The sequence below is a fragment of the Loxodonta africana genome, chromosome 4, assembly GCF_030014295.1.
Source record: "Loxodonta africana isolate mLoxAfr1 chromosome 4, mLoxAfr1.hap2, whole genome shotgun sequence".
Taxonomy (NCBI): domain Eukaryota; kingdom Metazoa; phylum Chordata; class Mammalia; order Proboscidea; family Elephantidae; genus Loxodonta; species Loxodonta africana.
The window spans coordinates 59,861,882-59,883,006 of record NC_087345.1 but is presented as its reverse complement, the minus strand read 5'-3'; positions in this window follow the sequence as shown (position 1 = coordinate 59,883,006).

Below are 21,125 nucleotides of genomic sequence, written 5' to 3'. Positions count from 1 at the left end.
AGAGAAAAGTGGCTCTGCTTCGGTTTCCGAGTGGACGAGATGCTCCGGGCAGCGGGACAGAGTCCCGACACCCAGCTGAGCCTTTCTGCGACGAGAAACTACTTGTTGGCGTTTTCCGGGTTCAGGTGGTTGGGCCGCTTGTCTGGGCGCTGGGGTCGGGGAAACAGCCCCTGCCGTGCTCCCCGCCTTCATTCTGCGAGCTACGGGCTCGCCCGGCGCCAACCTCCGCGCCCAGAGTCACCATCGCGCAGGGCTGGGCAAACCATGGAGCTCGGGGCGGGTCCAGCCAGCGCTCCCGGACCCAGCCGGGAGCGGGTGGAGGAGCTGGAGGTGATGGGGCACCGAGGCTGGCGGAAGGCCAGGAGAGCTCAACCACTGGAAGGTGCAGTCTGTCTGTCCTGCTTTCGCCCTGCAGATTTTGGCTCTCTCCAAAAGCACCACCCGCCGTCAGCCTCTCGCCGCCATCCGAAGCCCAGAGCTCTGGAAAGAGTGGGTGGGTGGGTCTGGGGAAGCTCTGTTGTGCCAACCAGGTTCATACATTTTCCTCCGTGAAGCTCTGCCCCCACCCTCTCTGGAGCTACTGTCTGCTTTATTTACACCCCACCCTCCAGACGTCTTTCTCTCCTCCCTGTCCTATCCCTCCTAACAAGTGAGAGAGCATGTTAAGACCAATTGCATTTTTTTCTTAATGACAATTGAAGGGAAGGAGAGGTCTATCTACAGGTGACAAGTGAATCTTGTTTCTCATGTCTTACCTATGGCTCTCGCTTGCTCTTTTCAGTCAAATGTAGGTCTCCAGCCACCAGCCACATCATGATTATATAAAGCAAAACAGTTTAAAGTTTATTCCAGGAACATGATGCTCTAGAAGTAAAAATTCAGGGTTTTTTGTTTGTTTTTGTCAGAGCTAGAGAGAGATAAGCTAGATACCCAAGTACCAAGGCAATTCTGTAATAAGCTAATTTCTCCCTTTCTCAAGTTTTTATTGGGCCTCACCACCAAATTGTGTGTGTGTCTGTGTGTGTGTGCATCCATGTGTATGTTTCTTGAAAGAAAGGAAGGATGAGTAGCCATATTCCATAGGCATAGGTTGTTAGGATTGAAGTCCACAGAATGGAGAAAACACCAACTTTTGGGAGTCTTTGTAGGAAGATATATCTTGGAAAAACATATTCATGTTGATGCTATGCTTAGAAACGAACAAGAGTGATGAATTACTAATAAATTTTTACCAATATAGAGGACTGCAAAGTGGGGTTAAATATAAACGGTTCACTAAATAAATGACCTATGTGTTTTGACATATTATTAAATGATTAAGCAAAATAAAGAACTAGAAAGTCTTTGGAAAGTCATCGCGGTCCAGGAAAGAAGTAAGAGAAAATATGGTGTGTACACATTTACAAGGCTGACCATAAGGCAATATAGTGGAATGATAAGTAACAACTATATGCACCCAGCTTTGTGAAAATATAAATTGGATCTACTAAGATCCCTCAAAAATGTAAGGCTTAAGTACTGAGAGAGTGGTTTTAGTTTTACACAATTATCCATTACTGGGACATTTCTAAAAGCAACCATGAGAGTAAATTCCAGTTGCCAGAAAGTTACAAAGTAAAAGTATATTCAAATTCTAGCATACATCCTCATATTGTCAGGATGGCTTCTTATATCGCCCAATGCTGTAAATTTAAAGACATAAAAAAGACGTACTGTTTACTTTAAAATAAATTAATAACAATAGTAATGAGTAAAAATGAGTAGCAGGAGCATTTATAATAATAGATAACATTTACTGAGATCTTACTATTTCCAAGACACCATACATAAATTATCCCTTTTAATTTAAATGAAGGAAACATTTGCTTTAAATTACAAGACTCTAGAAAGGTAACTCATAAAGATGGCACGAATCAATAATGAAAGCCATTAGTTTCATCTTATTTAATTTCTGTTGTGAGGGATCTAGAGAAAAACCAAGGGGGCTGGGGGAATGATGCAAAGGACTCGTGAGAAAAATGAAGAAAAAAAATCTAATGGATCTATTTGGGTCTAAGGTTATATTGGCTAACTAGACATAATTGCATTAATAAGACGATCATCTTTTAAATGAACTAAATATTTTCTTGTGGTTCCTAAAGAACTAGATGTGAAATTGAAGAACATGTTAGGTAAGTTTGAAAATAAGAAAGTGGGGAGATAGATGTGATACACAAAGAAACGAGTGAGATAATCTCTTTTATTTCCTTTCTGGTCAATATAAGTGGGAAAGAGTCTAAGATGAATATCCAGGCTTCATTATGTAAGACAGGAGAGAACAGAAAACCTCTCCAGTCAACTAATTCCACTGATCTTGTTGTAAAAGACAGATAAAAGTAAAAAGAAAGCCAGGCTTTGAAAGATGGCAATGGAAAACTGAGTGGGAAGAAGAAACAGTTGTGGTTTCCTTTGTTGGTCTGTGTGGAGCAAGGATTTAAAAGATCATATGGCCATTACCCCTTGCAGAGATGCAGCCGAAAATGCTGCTTCCTTTATAGCCTTGAATCAGCATCACAGAAGGCTGCAGAAGCTAAGGAGTACATCACCACCAAAAATGTGCGTTGATCTCATGAAGCCACATGGTGACCGTCAGAATGACTTACCTGTAAAAGTTTAACATTTGAACAAATCACTCTTTTATAATCTAGTATAAGGGTTTCAAAAAGACTCCTCACCCTCTACAAGTAATATATTTATAAACAAGATTCCTCTGCAGTAAATTTAAAAACAACCACAATTTCTCATCCCACCCTAACGGCACGCCCCCTTTGCAGTGTGACTTCTTCCATCATGTCTGTTTCTCTATCCCTCAAATCTGTGCTGGCCTTGTAACTTGTTTTGGCCAATAGAAGGTGGTGTAAATGATGTTGAGCCAATTCCAAGCCTAGGCTTCAAGAGGTCTTGCATGCTTCTGCTCTCTTTTTCTTGGAACTCTACCCTGGTAATTTGAGAACAAGCGTTAGCCAGTCTGTTTGATGATCTGAGACATATATACCAGGTACCCACCCACCCACAAGCCTTACGTAGAATGAGAAAAAAAAAATTAGGAGCCAAGTCAGAGAACATAATAGAAGATTATACTAAAAAGAGTTGAAAAGCAAAGATGTCACCTTGAAGACAGGTGCGCCTGACCCAAGCTATGGCATTTTCAATGGCATTATATGCATGTGAAAGGTACACAATGAACAAGTAAGACTGAAGAAGAATGGACACCTTTGAATTGTGGTGTTGGTGAAGAATATTGGATATACCATGGACTGCCAAAAGAACGAACAAATCTATCTCAGAAGAAGTACAACCAGAATGCTCCTTAGAAGCAAGGATGGTGAGACTGTGTCTCACATAATTTGGGCGTGTTGTCAGGAGGTATCAGTCCCTGGAGAAGGACATCATGCTTGGCAAAGTACAGGTTCAGCGGAAAAGAGGAAGACCCTCAATGAGGTGGATTGACACAGTGGCTGCAACAATGAGCTGAAGCATAACAATTGCAAGAACAGCACAGGATGGGGCAGTGCTTCGTTCTCTTGTGCATAGGGTCACTATGAGTCAGAACCAACTCGATGGTCCCTAACAACAACAACAATAACAACACACCAAAAATAAATAAAGTGCTCCCTAAACATCCTAAACTTTTCATTCCTGCTCCCAGCTCATAGCTGGCCAATCCCACAAAACAAAACTGCCTTGCTCTTATACATCTGCCCAGAACTGCCCAGATGAAACCAGCCCAAATGCACTGAACTACAGAATCATGAGCTAAATAAATGACCAATATTTAAGCAACAAAATTTTTTTATGCAGGAATAGATTATTAATTCATCCTGTAAAGCTCCCCTCACCTGAAAAGTAAAAAGTGTGGACCTACTTTCCTGCCCTCTTAACAATAACTAACATGTATGTAATATATTGTAAATTCTACAAGAAATACATTACCTCATGTAATTCTTTCAAAATCCCTGTAATGTATATTTCTCCTTATTTCGAAAATTTTGAGAGGAGCATTTCACAGTGGTGAACTCCACAGACTTTGAAGGCAAGTAAAACTGAATTCATCTTCTGAGTGCTGATCACCTGATGTTTGACCTGGACAAAGTCACACAACTTCTTGAACCTCAAGAATGTTTGGCACCATAGTTATTATAAGGATTAAATGAAATAAAGTCAAGAAAGCGCTCAGAAAAGTTTCTGGCACACTTCAGGTATCCAGTAATTGGTAGCTTTTATTATTGTCATATGAAGAAAAAATCTCACCCCTAAAATTCCACAGCTAATAATTGGCAGCAGCAGGAACACAACCACAAACTCTGATGGCAAGCCTAGTTTCTCTTTGTTACACCATACTGCCCTGTACAGAGGTCAGAATTAGGGCGTATGTTAGATAGTCCATAGAGATGCAATGAAACAGCAACTCTAGAAACTTTATAAAACCTACATTCTTCTCAATTTGGAGCCCCTGGATGATATAAATGGTTGACACACTCAGCCAATAATCAAATGGTTGGAGGTCTGAGTCCACCCTGAAGTTCCCTGAAAGAAAGGCCTGGTAAGCTACTTTCAAAAATCAGCCTTTAAAAAGCCTGTGTAGCATATGGGATAGCCATGAGTCATAATTTGGTTTTTCTTTTCAAATTACTTAACTTTATAAGTTTTAAATGACCTGCTGTATGCAATACAGTTTTTTACTACCCAAGTTACTTGTCAAGATTAGGATGGATGGACCTACATATGAAGAATTAATGTGTTACTAATTTTATAACCTGGCCATTTGATTTGTAAGGAATACAAATTTGTATAGGTTGCCAGGATCCAGAGGCTCTGCATAAATACACAGAAAGCCAGCATAGACATTTGCCAATTTGAGCTTGCTGTGTATGGAGAAAATTAGTTTGCAAGAGTGCTGAGAAAAGAAATTTTGGATTGAAGGAAGAGAAAATATCTCCATAAATATAGGATGATGTTCACTGATTAGTCTGAAAATAAGAGTTACAAAAGAAAATAAGAGTTGAAAATAGCCTTCTGGTCTTGAGAAATTCCGGGTCATAGTCTTCTGCCCTACACACTCATTGAAAGAGGAACATCATAATGACAATTATGGTGATACGAGAGGGAGATGTTGTTGTTAGGTGCCTTCCAGTTGGTTCTGACTCATGGCAACCCTATGTACAGGAGAATAAAACACTGCCCGGTCCTGTGCCATCCTCACAATCGTTATGGTTGAGCTCATTGTTGCAACCGCTGTGTTAGTCCATCTCACTGAAGGTCTTCCTCTTTTTCACTGACCTTTTACCAAGCATGATGTCCTTCTCCAGGGACTGCTCCAGCCTGATAACATGTCCAAAGTATGTGAGAGGAAGCCTAGTCTCCTCACTTCTAATGAGCATTCTGGCTGCACTTCTTCCAAGACAGATTTGCTCCTTTTTCTGGCAGTCCATGGAAACCCTGGTAGCATAGTGGTTAAGTGCTACCTAACCAAAGGGTTGGCAGTTTGAATCCCCCAGGCACTCCTGGGAAACTCTATGGGGCAGTTCTACTCTGTCCTATAGGGTCGCTATAAGTCAGAATTGACTCAACGGCAGTGGGTTTGGTTTGGTTTTTTGGTTTCTGGCAGTCCACAGTATGGTCAATATTCTTCACTCTTCTTTATTCACTTTCCAGCTTTCATATGCATATGAAGCATTTGAAAACATCACAGCTTGAGTCAGTCACATCTTAGTCCTTAAAGTGACATCTTTGCCTTTTAACAGTTTGAAGTGATCTTTTGCAGCAGACTTGCCCGATGCAATGCATTGCTTAATTTCTTGACTGCTGCTTCCATGGGTGTTGATTGTATATCTAAGTAAAAATGAAATCCTTGACAACTTCAATCTTTTTTCCGTTTATCATGATGTTGCTTATCAGTCCATTGTGAAGGTTTTTGTTTTCTTTATGTTGAGATGTAATTCCTACTGAAGGCCATAGTCTTAGATCGTCATCAGTAAACATTTCAAGTCCTCCTCATTTTCAGCAAGCAAAGTTGTGTCATCTATACATAGAAGGTTGTTAATGAGTCTTCTTCCAATCCTGAACCCACATTCTTCTTCATATACTCCAACTTCTGGAATTATTTGCTCAGCATACAGATTAAATAAGTATGGTGAAAGGATACAACGCTGACACACATCTTTCTGGACTTTAAACAACACAGTATCCCCTTGTTCTGTTTGAACAACTGTCTCCTCATCTAAGGACAGGTTTCTCATGTGCACAGTTAAGTGTTCTGGAATTCCCATCCTTCCCAATGTTATCCATAATTTACTATGATCCACACAGTCAAATGCCTTTGCATAGTCAATAAAACACAGGTAAACATCTTTCTGGTATTCTCTGCTTTCAACCAAGATCCATATGACATCAGCAATGATATTCCTTGTTCCACATCCTCTTCTGAACCCAGCTTGAATTTCTGGCTGTTCCTGTCGATGTACTGCTGCAATAGCTTTTGAATGTCTTTAATAAAATTTTATCTGTATGTGATATTAATGATATTGTCAGTAATTTCCACATTCTGTTGGATCACCTTTCTTTGATAATGAGTACAAATATGGATCTCTTCCAGTTAGTTGGCCAGGTAGCTGTCTTCCAAATTTCTTGGCATAGATGAGTGGGTCCTTCCAGCACTGTATCTGTTTGTTGCAACATCTCAATTGGTATTCTGCCAATTCCTGGAGCCTTCTTTTTTGCCAGTGCCTTCAGTGCATCTTAGACCTCTTTGTCAGTACCATGGGTTCTTGATCATATCCTACCTCCTGAAATGGTTGAACATCAACCAATTCTTTGTGATACAGAGATTAGATAGGTAGATGGATAGATGGATAGATAGATGATAGATAGATAGATAGATAGATAGATAGATAGATAGATAGATAGATAGATGATAGATAGATAGATAGATAGATGATAGATAGATAGATAGATGATAGATAGATAGATGATGGATAGGTGGGTAGGTGGGTAGGTGGTAGATAGGCAGGTGGGCAGGTGGGCAGATAGGCAGGTAGGCAGGTAGGTAGGTAGGTAAGGTAGGTAGGTACGTATGTAAGGTGGGTAGGTAAGGTAGGTAGGTAAGTAGGTAGGTAGGTAGGTATAGACAACTTTAGTAAACAGAGCGGCCATTATTTATGCCACTCTGCTTGAAGTCATTAAAAATCTACAAAGAAAGTAGCATTCAATAGTTTTGCCCAGGATGACTGCCATACCACTAAGGGTTAAAATATTGGCAGGTATCAATAACGTACACTTTACTTTGTTATGGTTCTTATTCCTCAATAAGCTATGGATGCTAAATAAGATATTTCATTAAAAATGTATTACCTGTACTTTTGGTGGTTTCCTACCCTCTACTGCTAATTATTTTATACATGTATGTTGTAAAGGATTTCATTTTACTTGCATCCACAATCAACACCCATGGAAGCAGCAGTAAAGAAATCAAGCAGCTCATTGCATTGGGCATATTTGCTGCAAAAGATCTCTTTAAAGGGTTGAAAAGCAAAGATGTCACTTTAAGGACTAAGGTGCACCTGATCCAAGCTGTGATATTTTCAATTGCCTCATGTGCGTATGAAAGCTGGCAATGAATAAGAAAGACTAAAGAAGAATTGATGCCTTTGAATTATTGTGTTGGTGAAGAATATTGAATATACCATAGACTGCCGAAAGAAGGAGCAAATCTGTCTTGGAAGAAGTGCAGCCAGAATGCTCATTACAAGTAGGATGACTAGACTTCCTCTCACATACACTGGACGTGTTATCAGACAGGACCAGTCCCTGAAGAAGGACATCATGCTTGGTAAAGGGTCAGAGAAAAAGAGGAAGACCCCCAATGAGATGGATCGACACAGTGGCTGCAACAATGAGCTCCAGTATAACAGTGATTGTGAGGATGGCACAGGACCAGGCAGCGTTTCATTGTGCTGTACATAGGGTTGCTATGGGTCAGAACCAACTGTATGGCACCTAACAACAACATGTCTTACCCTACTACATTATATGCTTCTATGCTTTTCATTTCTTTACCCTTTTCTTTGTTACCTCTCCTTCCTTACGAAAGTTCAATGCTTTCAGGTGCATCAGACACCTGAGAAGTTCTTCAAATGCAAAAGCCTGAGGTTCTGATTGAGTTGGTATAGAACTTAAAAATCTGATTTTTTTTTTAATTGTACATTTTATAAAATGTCCACATTTTTATAAATATATGACAAGAATTTAGCTGAATATTCTCTATAATATATTGAGAAGCGGGGCAGAGAAAGAACAAACATTAATTAAGGACTAGTTTGTTATGGTGCTAGGCAACACCCAAAAACCAAAATCATTTGCTGTCAAATCCATTGTTGAGTCGATCCCATGTGTGCAGAATAGAACTACACTCCATAGAGTTTTCAAGACTGTGACTTTCAGAAGAGCAGCCAGGTCTTTCTTCCAAGGCACCTCTGGGTGGGTTCAAATCACCAGCCTTTGGGTTGGCAGTTGAGTGCTTAACCATTTGCACCATCTAGGGGACCAGAGCAGGCAACATACTTGTATATTATTTTATTATTCATTACAATAACTCTGGGAGTCCCTGGGTGGGACAAAGAGTTAAGCACTCAGCTACTAGCTGAAAACTCAGTGGTTGGAAGAGAAACCAAAAACCAAACCCGTCGAGTCAATTCTGAGTCATAGCTACCCTGTAAGACAGAGTAGAACTGCCCCCATAGGGTTTCCATTGAGTGGCTGGTGGATTCGAACAGCTGACCTTTTTGTTAGCATTGAAGCTCTTAGCCAGTGTTGGAAGATAGGCCTGGCCATCTGTTTCCAAAAGGTCGCAGCCTCGAAAACCCTATGGAGCATTTCTACTCCGCACACATGGGGTTGCCATGAATCAGAACTGTAAATCTAACAAGTATCAAAATACTCACTTTTTTTTCACATCAGGCAAGAGATTATCAGTGTGATTAGGGAAAAACCATCATTAGTAAATACAGCATCAAAACTTACTCAGGTATGTTAAGTGCAAAGTAAAACGCGAAGAGCTTTAGATTTAACTCATTTAATTCGCAACCTATCATTGTTACCACAATTTCACAGATGAGGAGGTTGAGACTTTGAAATATTAGAATAACTTTCCCAAGATCAAATAGCTAGTTAAGAAACAACTGTTGTTGTCATTGTTGTTGGGTGCTGCCAAGTCAATTTCAACTCATAATGACACCATATAACAGAGTTGAACTGCCCCATAGGGTTTTCTTGGCTATAATCTTTACACGCAGATCTCCAGCTCTCTCTCCCTCAGACCTGCTCGGTGGGTTCAAATTGCCAATCTTTCTGTTAGCAGCCGAGCACTTGCTTAACCATCTGCGTCACCAGGGGTCTTTAAGGAATAGCTAGTAGCATTCAAACCAACATGTGTCTAATTCCAATGGCTGTGTCCCAATTCAAGAGTAAAAGGTAGAACCATGATTTGGATATATGTGTACGTGACTTCAAAATCAAGGATAATTTAGGATGGCAAAGATATCATATAAGAAATACAAGATACGAGAAAAAGTAAACACCAAACTTGAAGTATCCTGATGGTTTAGTGAACTGAAAGCCCAAATGTCCCTTCTCACTGTTTAATAAACAGTATATGATAAAAACAGTAATCAAAATGGATAAGTAAAGTGGTTTTTTTTTTTAAAAGAACTCTCTGTGAATTTATTTAGTACAAAAGAGCAATAGAAACTATGTGTCATGGATTGAATTCTGTCCCCCCAAAATGTATATATCTATTGGGCTGGGCCATGATTCCCTGTATTGTGTGATTTTCCTATATGTTGTAAATCCTGCCTCTATGATGTTAATGAGGGAGGATGGGCATCAGTTGTGTTACTGAGGCAGAACTCAACCTACAGGATTGGATTGTGTCTTGAGGCAATTTCTTGAGGTATAACAGAGAGAAGCAAGCAGAGAGACAGGGGGACCTCATACCACCAAGAAAGCAGCACCAGGAGCAGAGCACATTCTTTGGACTCAGGGTCCCTGGGCCTGAGAAGCTCCTTGACCATGGGAAGATTGAGGACAAGGATCTTCCTCCAGAGCCTACAGAGAGAGAAAGCCGTTCCCTGGAGCTAATACCCTGAATTTGGACTTTTAGCCTACTTTACTGTGAGGAGATAAATTTCTCTTTGTTAAAGCCATCCACCTGTGGTATTTCTGTTATAGCAGCGCTAGATGACCAAGACACTATGAGTCAGACATATTAAAACATATTGTTCTGCAAAAAGTTGGGGAGACCTCAAGTCGGTTTCTCAGGAAATAAAAGTAAAAGCTCAAAGAATAAGGAAACCAGAAGAGATTTGCAATAATACTAGAGTAGATCTAAGCACATCATTTTTGTTTCATTACTTAGAAAGACACCTAGACAGGTGGAAAAGCAGGCTTCTGAAAAGCTGCTGTATGCAGCTTTCAAAAAGAAGTGAGGGAAGTAAAAATAATGTCAGGGCAAAGAAGCAGTTCTAAGGAGGAACCAAAAGCAAACATCACTGAAATGCTTTTGATTTTACCCAACTGTAGAAGCCTGGAGCCCTGGTGACTAAGCAGTTAAGAGCTGGGCTGCTGACTGAAAGGTTAACAGTTGGAATCCAGCAGCCACTCCTTGGAAGCCCTATGGGATAGTTCTACTCTGTCCTATAGGGTCACTATGAGTCAAAATCAGCTCGACAGCAACAGGTTGGGGGTTTTATGGAAGCTTGCTCTCCAATTTTATTTACGTTTATTTTTTAAATAAATTGGACTATGGAATGGTATTAAATATCATTCAATTTTTGGAAAAGAAATGAAAAATAATATAAGGTATTAACATGCATTAGTATAACAAAATAACCTCTCACGGAAAACATAAAGCCACACACTCAAAGTCACAAAATTTGTTTCCAAGAGTTATAAAGCTCTTTTCAAATTTCTATCAGAAAAAATAATCAATTTCAATGTCATATTTAGATACATAATTTTTAGAAAGCCTAGTTTTTTCTGAATGACCTGAATTATTTTATGCTTGTTGTCTTAGTCATCTAGTGCTGCCATAACAGAAATACCACAAGTGGATGGCTTTAACAAAAAGAAATTTATTTTCTCACAGTAAAGTAGGCTAAAAGTCCAAATTTAAGGCATCAGTTCCAGGGGAAGGCTTCCTTTCTCTGTCGGCTCTGGAGGAAGACCCTTGTCCTCAATCTTCCCATGGTCGAGGAGCTTCTCAGGCACAGGGACCCCAGGTCCAAAAAATGCACTCTGCTCCTGCTGCTGCTTTCTCAGTGGTATAAGATCCCCTACTCTCTGCTTGCTTCACACCCCAGGGAAACTCGCTTTACCTTGAATCACAGAGGTGACCTGAGTAAGGATGGTGTTACAATCTCACCCTAATCCTCTTAACATAAAATTAAAATCACAAAATGGACAACAACCACACACAGCCTGAGTTGATATACACATTTTTGAGTGGACACAATTCAATTCATGACAGTCATAGTTAAATTTGGACATTTAGTTAAACTGATTTAAGAACATCTTTAGTTGGTTTCATTTTATTTCTGTAATGGGTGACACAATTCACTAATGAAATATAAACTAAAAGTATACAATACACACCGCTCCCTAATCCCACAGATATTGCTTTTACTACTAATCACTTGAATAGATTATTTTGCCCACTTTTGTTGTTGTTGTTGTTAGGTTCCGACTCATAGAGACCCTGTGTACAAAAGTGTAAAATACTGCCTGGTTCTGCACCATCCTCATAATCCTTGGTATGTTTGAACCTGTTGTTGAACACACTGTGTGAATCCATAACATTAAGGGCCTTCCTCTTTTTCACTGACCCTCTGCTTTATCAAAAATGACGTCCTTCTCCAGGGACTGTTCCCTTCTGATAACATGTTCAAAGTACTTGAGACAAAGTCTCACCATCCTCTGCTCCAAAGAGCATTCTGGCTACACTTCTTCCAAGACAGATCTGTTCCTTCTTCTGGCAATCCTTGGTATATTCAATATTCTTCACCAGCACCATAATTCAAAGGCATCAATTCTTCTTCAGTCTTCCTTATTCATTGTCCAGCTTTTGCATGCATATGAGATGATTGAAAATATGATGACTTGTATCAGGCACACCTTAGTCCTCAAGGTAATGTCTTACATTTTTTAATACTTGAAAGAGGCCTTTCCCAGCAGATTTGCCCAATGCTGTATGTCATTTGATTTCTTGACCACTGCTTCCATGGTCCTTGATTGTGGATCCAAGTAAAATGAAATCCTTGACAACTTTGATCCTTTTTCCTTTTATCGTGATGGCGCTTATTGGTCCAGTTCTGAAGATTTTTGTTTTCTTCCTGTTGAGGTGCAATCCATACTGAAGGCAGTAGTCTTTGATCTTCATCAGTAAGTGCTTCTAGTCCTCTTCAATTTCAGGAAGCAAGGTTGTGTCATCTGCATAACGCAGGTTGTTAATGAGTCTTCCTCCAATCCCGATGCCACTTCTTCTTCTTGTAGCCCAGTTCTCAGATCATTTGCTCAGCATACAGATTGAATAAATATGGTGAAAGGATACAACCTTGACACACACCTTTCCTGACTTTAAACCACAAAGTATCCCCTTTTTCTGTTGAAACAACTGCCTCTTCATCTATGTACATGTTCCTCATGAGCACAATTAAGTGTTCTGGAATTCCCATTCTTTGCAATGTTTTCCATCATTTGTTATGATCCACACAGTAGAATGCCTTTTCAGAGTCCGTAAAACACAGGTAAACATCTTTCTAATATTCTTTGCTTTCGGCCAGGATCCATCTGACATCAGCAATGATATCCCTGGTTCCATGTCCTCTTCTGGATCCAGGTTGAATTTCTGACAGTTCCCTGTTGATGTACTGCTGCAACCATTTTTGAATGATCTTTAGCAAAGTTTTACTTGCATGTGATATTAATGATATTGTTGGATAATTTCCACATTTGGTGGGATCACCTTTCTTTGGAATAGGCATAAATATGGATCTCTTCCAGTCAGTTGGCCAGGTAGCTGTCTTCCAAATTTCTTGGCATAGACGAGTGAGCACTTTTAGCACTGCATCCATTTGTTGAAATATCTCACTTGGCATTCTGTCAGTTCCTGGAGACTTGTTATTCACCAATGCCTTCAGTGCAGTTTGCATCTCTTCATTCCATACCAACATTTATCCGATATCTCTTACCTGCCTAATATCCAAACAGAGCTTACTGGCTTCAATGTCTAATATGCAGGCTGCAGTCAAAATGGTCTTTTGGAGAACAAAGATAACTCCAGGTGCCATCTTCCCTGTTTATAACCTATCAGTGACTATCCCTTGCACCTAGGATAAATCCAAATTCCTCAATATATCCCTGTTCACCTCACTAAAATCACTTCTTTCCATGGATCTCTCCTTCTTTGAACTATTTTGAAACAGTCTTATATGCTGTTCTCTTTTGGGGGGATTTTTTTCCCTTCCTCGTCACATGTCTACTCTTACCCAACCTCCAAATTTCAGTCTAAACACCATTACCTCCTCAAAGACTTCCTAGATGCTCTAAAAACTCAGGTTTCATCTTTGCATTACACCAGCAAGAATTGTGAGTGTAGTATTTCTTTGGATAATTACAAAATCCATAATATATAAAAAGTTTACAAAAACAAAAGATTTTTAATAGATATTCAGAATTTTAATAGAATAAAACCCAAGAAATTTTTAAAACAAATCTAGTGACAATATTTTTTCAGTTAATACTCTATTCTAATATTAGTCTTCTGTATGAACAGAAAATTTAAAAAAAACTTCCTAAATATAAGGAATCTCTGAACCTAAGCAAGAATATAAATAAACATAAACATTATGATAATGTACCCAGTAAAAATAGGGTGGGTTGCAGAAAATTCATTCTAGAGATGCTCAGGAAAAGACAAAAGAGGCTTTGGAACACCAATGAAATAACTTTGCATCTTTGTTACATATATCTTTTCTGTAAGGTATGTTTTCAAAGTGAATCCTAAGTGTAAAGCTAAATAAATGCTGGAAAGAGTTGCAGGTTTCTTGGGCCATGAAAGTAATAAGAAAGTTTGCCTTCGAACCAGCTAAGACAAGCAGTAGAAAAATATCTAACCTAAGAAAAAGGGTAAGTAAATTACTTTTTTCTGAAAGATTCTGATGCCTGAAGGTAGCAGGAAGTTCATAAAAACTTAGATATAGCCATTCTTTAAATCAGGTATTCTTCAATGGTTCAAGAAGAAGCGGGAAACATATAAGTATAAACTGAAAATCTTCAAAATATAAATGAACAATCCATCTTGTGTAAAGTCACACGTCCCTCCCACAAACTCCCTTGAAAATTGCTAGTTTAAAACATATTTCTGTCTTTAAAAAAATGAGAAGAAAATCTAATGCTCACTGAAAATTATTTAAGAAAATTACATGTACATCTGTTGGGATGTCTGCTTGTTTCTTTTAGTTGCTCTAAAAGTCATCTTTAAATTTGATTTTTTTATGAAAACAGGCAATTCGTAATGGTGTTATACAAAAAGGCAAGCAATTACTTTTTTGGAAGAACTGGAAAAGTTACCAAGGCAGTACCTAATTATAGATCAATAATCAAGAAGGAAGGAAACACAAAAAAGTGAGACCCACACTTGGGAAGCTTTTCCCCTAGAGATGTCTGACAATTACAATTGAAATAGCTGAGATTCTGAAAAGTTTGATGTCCTTCTCCAGTACTGGTCACTCCTGATAATATGTCCAAAGTACTTAAGATGACGTCTGGCCATCCTCACTTCTAAGGATGTACTTCTTCCAAGACAGATGTTTTCATTCTTCTGGCAGTCCATGGTATATTCTGTATTTTTTTTGCTCCATGATATCTGTGGCCTCCAACGGGACAGTTGCAATAGTTGTAGGCTGGCTGAAAATCTGCCATCTATACAGCTTCATGGTCTTTTTACTGGGTGTCTCTAAGTAGCTTCTCCAGTATAGCAGACAAGGGTAGTTGGATACTTTATACGTAAGCAAGAGTGTGCAGTGGTGAGGTCAAGAGGAAAAAAGAACCCTCTTTTGCAGATAGCATGAGATCACAAATACTTGTGAGTTTTTTTTGTTTTTCCTAACATATTCATTCACTCTTGGAATCTTCATTAAGCAAAGTCTTATAAAAAGTAAAGTTATTCAGAGTTCAATTGTACACCTTTTTTTCTTCTCTCTCACCTATAGATTTGGGAAGAATCCATGTTTACAAAAAAGTTGGGACTAGACAGCAGAATTTCCAGCCTTAAAACTCCTTAACTCTCCTCCAATCAACTGTGTAAATCACCCCCGCTTGTCTTCCCATTATGTTTTATTCCCAAATCCTGAGCAAGAGCAGCAATATATGGAGAATGTAGAAAATGTCCAGCATAAAGTAAATGCTTATGTATTTATTCATTTAAAAAATACCTCTTAAACTTGTTATTTCTTATCCAGGCAATAGAATACAAGAAAAATTGCAAGGTTAGGAATTCATAGTAGATTTCAGGTGAAAATTCTGACTTCAATAGTTATGAGAGTGGAATGTGTTGTCATAGAAGATGCTAAAGAAATTATTAGAAAGCAATGCATGGGTGAACTCTTCCTCTAGGCAATAGAAGGGACTAGAAATTTTCTTGTAGCCCTAGTCCAGTCTTAGGAATGTGTGCTCCAAATATCAAGGGAATATCATTAAACACCAAGTGTCATCATTTCCACCAGTAGTTAGAAGAAGCAGGTTAATTTCACATGCATTTTTTCTTAGGAAAATGTTTCCACAGAATCTAACTCATGGGAATCATATTACAATCTATCACACAGTGAAAAAAAAAAAAGCAGCACAGAAATATCACAGTGCCATTACCAGAATAAAAAAGCATAGGCAAACCAAGTAACTTGCATAGCCCATTAAGAAAGAATACCTGGAAGCCCCATTCTTGGGCTAGCAAAATACAAATCTTGAATCTCTTCCTATAAAGATAAAAATTACTTTATTAGAACAAAATTACATCCAATGAAAACTAAATGAAAGAACGCTGGCCATAAAGAGCAAATGGAAACATAATTTGCATAACACATCCACTACCCTGGAAGACATAAGAGATTCCACAGAGTTCAATATTTTACTTCCAGAAAAAAAGCAGAAGCTTTAGCATAACATATAATAAAATTAGAATCTCCCTTCTAATATTTAGGATAGCTGGAAAATGTTACGAATGTTCACATTTTCAGGATACATAGTAGTTATTTCTTTAGATTTCAAATACTTATTAATCTAAACCACACTAAACCTCCAATAATTTTCAACTACATCTTAAGTGTTTTTATCAGTACTGGCCCCCATGTGTCTGTTAGTTTGTCATACTGTGGGGGCTTGTGTGTTACTGTGATGATATCAGAAGGGTCACCCATGGCAAACAGGTTTCAGCCGAGCTTCCAGAATAAGACAGACTAGGAAGAAGGACCCAGCAGTCTACTTCTGAAAATAATTAGCCAGTGATGACCTTATGAATAGCAGCAGAACATTGTCCGATGTAGTGCCAGAAGATGAGCCCTCCAGGTTGGAAGAGACTCAAAAGATGACTGGGGAAAAGCAGCCTCCTCAAAGTAGAGTCGACTTTAATGATGTGGATGGAGTCAAGTTTCAGGACCTACATTTACTGATGTGACATGACTCAAAATGCGAAGAAACAGCTGCAAACATCCATTAATAATTGGGACACAGATCTTACAAACTATGAATCAAGGAAAATTGGAAATTGTCAAAAATGAAATGGAACGTATAAAGATCGATATGCTAGGCAATACTGTGCTGAAATAGACTGGTATTGGCCATTCTGAATCAGACAATCATATGGTCTACTATGCAAGGAATGACAACCTGAAGAGGAATGCCATTGCATTCATCAACAAAAGGAACATTTCAAGATATAGCCTGAAGTACAATGCTGTCAGTTATAGGATAATATCCATATGCCTACAAGGAAGACCAGTTAATACGACTATTATTCAAATTTATGCACCAACCACTAAGGCTAAGATGAAGAAGACTGAAGGTATTTTACCAATTTCTGCAGTCTGAAATTGATTGAACATGCAATCAGGAAGCATTGATAATCACTGGTGATTGGATGCAAAAGCTGGAAATGAAGAAGGATCGGTAGTTGGAAAATATGGCCTTGGTAAATGATGCCAGAGATTGCATGACTGAATTTTGCAAGACCAATGACTTCTTCATTGCAAATACCTTTTTTTATCAACATAAATGGCGACATGGACCTTGCCAGATGGACTACACGGGAATCAAATCGACTACATTTGTAGAAAGAGACAATGGAAAAGCTCAATATCATCAGTCAGAACAAGGCCAGGGGCCAACTGCAGATCAGACCATCAATTACTCATATGCAAGTTCAAACTGAAACTGAAGAAAATTAGAACAATTCCACTAGAGCCAAAGTACGGCCTTGACTATATCCCACCTGAATCTAGAAATCATCTCAACAATAGATTTGACACATTGAACACTAATGACTGAAGACCAGACTTGTTGTGGAATGACACCACGGACATCATTCATGAAGAAAGCAAGAGGTCATTAAAAAGACAGGAGACAAAGAAAAGACCTAAACTGATGTCAGAAGAGACTCTGAAACTTGCTCTCGAACATCGAGTAAAAAAAAAAAAAAAAACCAGTGCAGTCGAGTCAATTCTGACTCATAGAGACCCTATAAGACAGGGTAGAACTGCCCCACATTGAGTAACTAAAACAAAAGGTAGGAATGATAAAGTAAAAGAGCTGAACAGAAGATTTCACAGAGTGGCTCGAGAAGACAAAGTATTACGACAACATGTGCGGAGACCTGGAGATAGAAAACCAAAAGGGAAGACCATGCTCAGCAATTCTCAAGCTGAAAGAACGAGTAAAAAATTCAAGCCTCGAGTTACAATACTGAAGGGGAAAATGTTAAATGATGCAGGAAGCATCAAAGGAAGATGGAGGGAATACACAGAGTCACTATACCAAAAGGATTGGTTGAAGTTCAGCCATTTCAGGAGGTGACATATGGTCAGGATCTGATGGTACCAAAGGAAGAAGTCCAAGCTGCAGTGAAGGCATTGGTGAAAAACAAGCCTCCAGGAATTGATGGAATACCAATTGAGATGTTTCAACAAATGGTTGCAGCAATAGAAGTGCTCACTCGTCCGTGCCAAGAAATTTTGAAGACAGCTACCTGGCCAACCGACTGGAAGAGATCCATATTTATGCATGTTCCCAAGAAAGGTGATCCAACCAAATACAACAAGAATCAAACAATATCATTAATATCACACTCAAGCAAAATTTTGCTGAAGATCATTCAAAAGCAGCTGCAGCAGTATATCGACAGGGCACTACAAGAAACTCAAGCCAGATTTAGAAGACATGGAACCAGGGATATCATCGCTGATGTCAGATGGATGCTGGCTGGAAGCAGAGAATAACAGAAGGATGTTTACCTGTGTTTTATTGACTATGCAAAGGCATTCAACTGCAAGGATCATAACAAATTATGGAGAACATTGCAAAGAATGGGAATTCCAGAACACTTAATTGTGCTCATGAGAAATCTGTACATGCATCAAGAGGCAGTCATTCAAACAGAACAAGGGGATGATGCATGGTTTAAAGTCAGGAAAGGTGTGTGTCAGGGTTGTATCCTTTCACTATACCTATTCAATCTGTATGCTGAGCAAGTAATCCAAGAAGCTGGACTATATGAAGAAGAAGGTGGCATTAGGTTTGGAGGAAGACTCATTAACAACCTGTGATATGTAGATGATAAAACCTTGTTTGCTGAAAGTGAAGAGGACTTGAAGTACTTAATGATGAAGATCAAACACTACAGCCTTCAGTATGGATTACACCTCAACATAAAGAAAACAAAAATCTTGTCCTCACAACTGTACCAGTTAGCAACATCATGATAAATGGAGAAAATATTAAAGTTAAGAGATTGAAATTCCTATGGAACACCCACATACCAGATTGACTTATTTGTTTTATATTGTCTACAATAATGTATCTTTTATTTTTATTATGGGAGAAAAGACCTGGTAAACTTTAAACTTTACAGTATAGGAAACCCTATGGGGAAGTTCTACTCTGTCTTATAGGGTTGCTATGAGTGGAAATCACCAAGAAAGCACACAACAACAACAACATGAATAAGCCATGGTGAGAAGAACTAAAGTGAATGTTAGGTTATGAGTTGGAAAATATACCTGGAGATATTGTTTTGGAATGGGGAATATTGCTCTTTCCTTTGCCGTAAGGTTTATCAACTAGGTTCATCCATTGCCCAGATTGAATTAGCCGAGCTTAAATGGGATAACTTGGAATTGCCAAAGCCCTTCTCAGTAGGATCCTGGTCATAGAGACAAATTCTGACTCAAAGCAATGCTATAGGACAGAGTAGAACTGCCTCGTACAGTTTCCAAGGCTATAAATTTTTATGGAAGCAGACTGCCACATCTTTATCCCACAGAGTGGCTGGTGGCTTCGAACCATCAACCTTTTGGTGAGCAGCCAAGCACTTAACCACTATGCCACCAGGGCTCCTTTCCTCAGCAGTAGGCTCCGACAGTACAGAATTCCAGAAGAGCAAAAAGTGATCTCTTCCCTAATTAAGTAAATGGTTGAAAAGAGAATATTTATTACCTTTAACTTCCTTTTCAACACCCCTGTCTGGCCAATACTTAATGGAGACAATTCATGGAGGTTAACAGTATATCATCAAAAATTAAGCACTGTAATTCCTCTGGTTGCTTCAGCTGTACCTGGTGTGCTAAAGACTACATAGGAAATGCAACAGGCCTCTTATGCCATTATAGGTCTGCCTAACTCCTTCTTTTCAATTCCAGTTTCAGAATCCAGCCAGGTACAATGTTCATTTTAATGGAATAGAACCTAGTATATATTTATTGTTTTGCCACAAGAATATTTGAATTTGCCAGCTTATCATCAAGTTTAATAATTCAGCCCTTAGACTTGATAAACATTAAACAGCTATTACTTGTACTACATTGAAGGATGATGTAATATTTACCTTCTCAGAGAAGGTAGCACAGGAGGAGTTACATAATATAGCCATACATATGACAAATAGAGGTTGGCTAAAATAATTGGTTGAAAATTCAAGGCCCAGCTTAGTCTTTATAATTCCTGGGGATTGTATGGGCTGCAAAAACAAAGGATATCCTTCACACTGTGAAAAATAAGTTTCACCTAGAGTCCCATAAATAAGGATGAAATTCAAAGATTGGTATTCTTATTCTGGCTTGAGTGAAATCACCTTTTCAACTAGAAATTATGGTGGCCCTCTTCAGAAGGAAACCTCTATCTACATGAGGCTTGGCGGGGAGAGGGGGTGGAAGCATTAAAATATTTACAAAAAAAAAGGCAAAGGCAGTCCGCTAGACTGTTATGTCTCAACTGCTTAAATGATGTTAGATGTATCAACAATGAGAACATACACAAATTGGGGTCTTTCACAGATTTCAAATAAGGCTACCAATAAGAGTTCTCAGGTATGGGACTGGAGTGCTGCCTGATGCAGCTGCTCATTTTTAGCTCATTTCAAAAACAGTTGCTAGATTGTTAACTAGATTTTGGTTGAAAATATCCATACCACAGAAGAGCATCAGGTAATTCCGAGGCCAGAAATTCTGATCATATATTAAGTGATGTCACAGAGACATTCAAACAGAAAGGAGTATCCTATCAAAACTTACTTATAAACTGGAAGTTGTATATTCAAAGTATTCCATAGGAAATGCTTAGAGAGAATCCACTGCATGCATGAGTACGGCTGCTTCACTACCCATGGAACGTATGATAGGGCTCTTCAAAGGCCTCCCTTCATCACTGTGTGGCCTAAACTTTATGAATCTCATTCTCTCCTTGTCAAGGCAAAGCAAACTGCATGATTTAATGATGGCCACTCCTGGATTGAGGACCCATTGCTCCTTAGAAATAAGCAACAATACAGC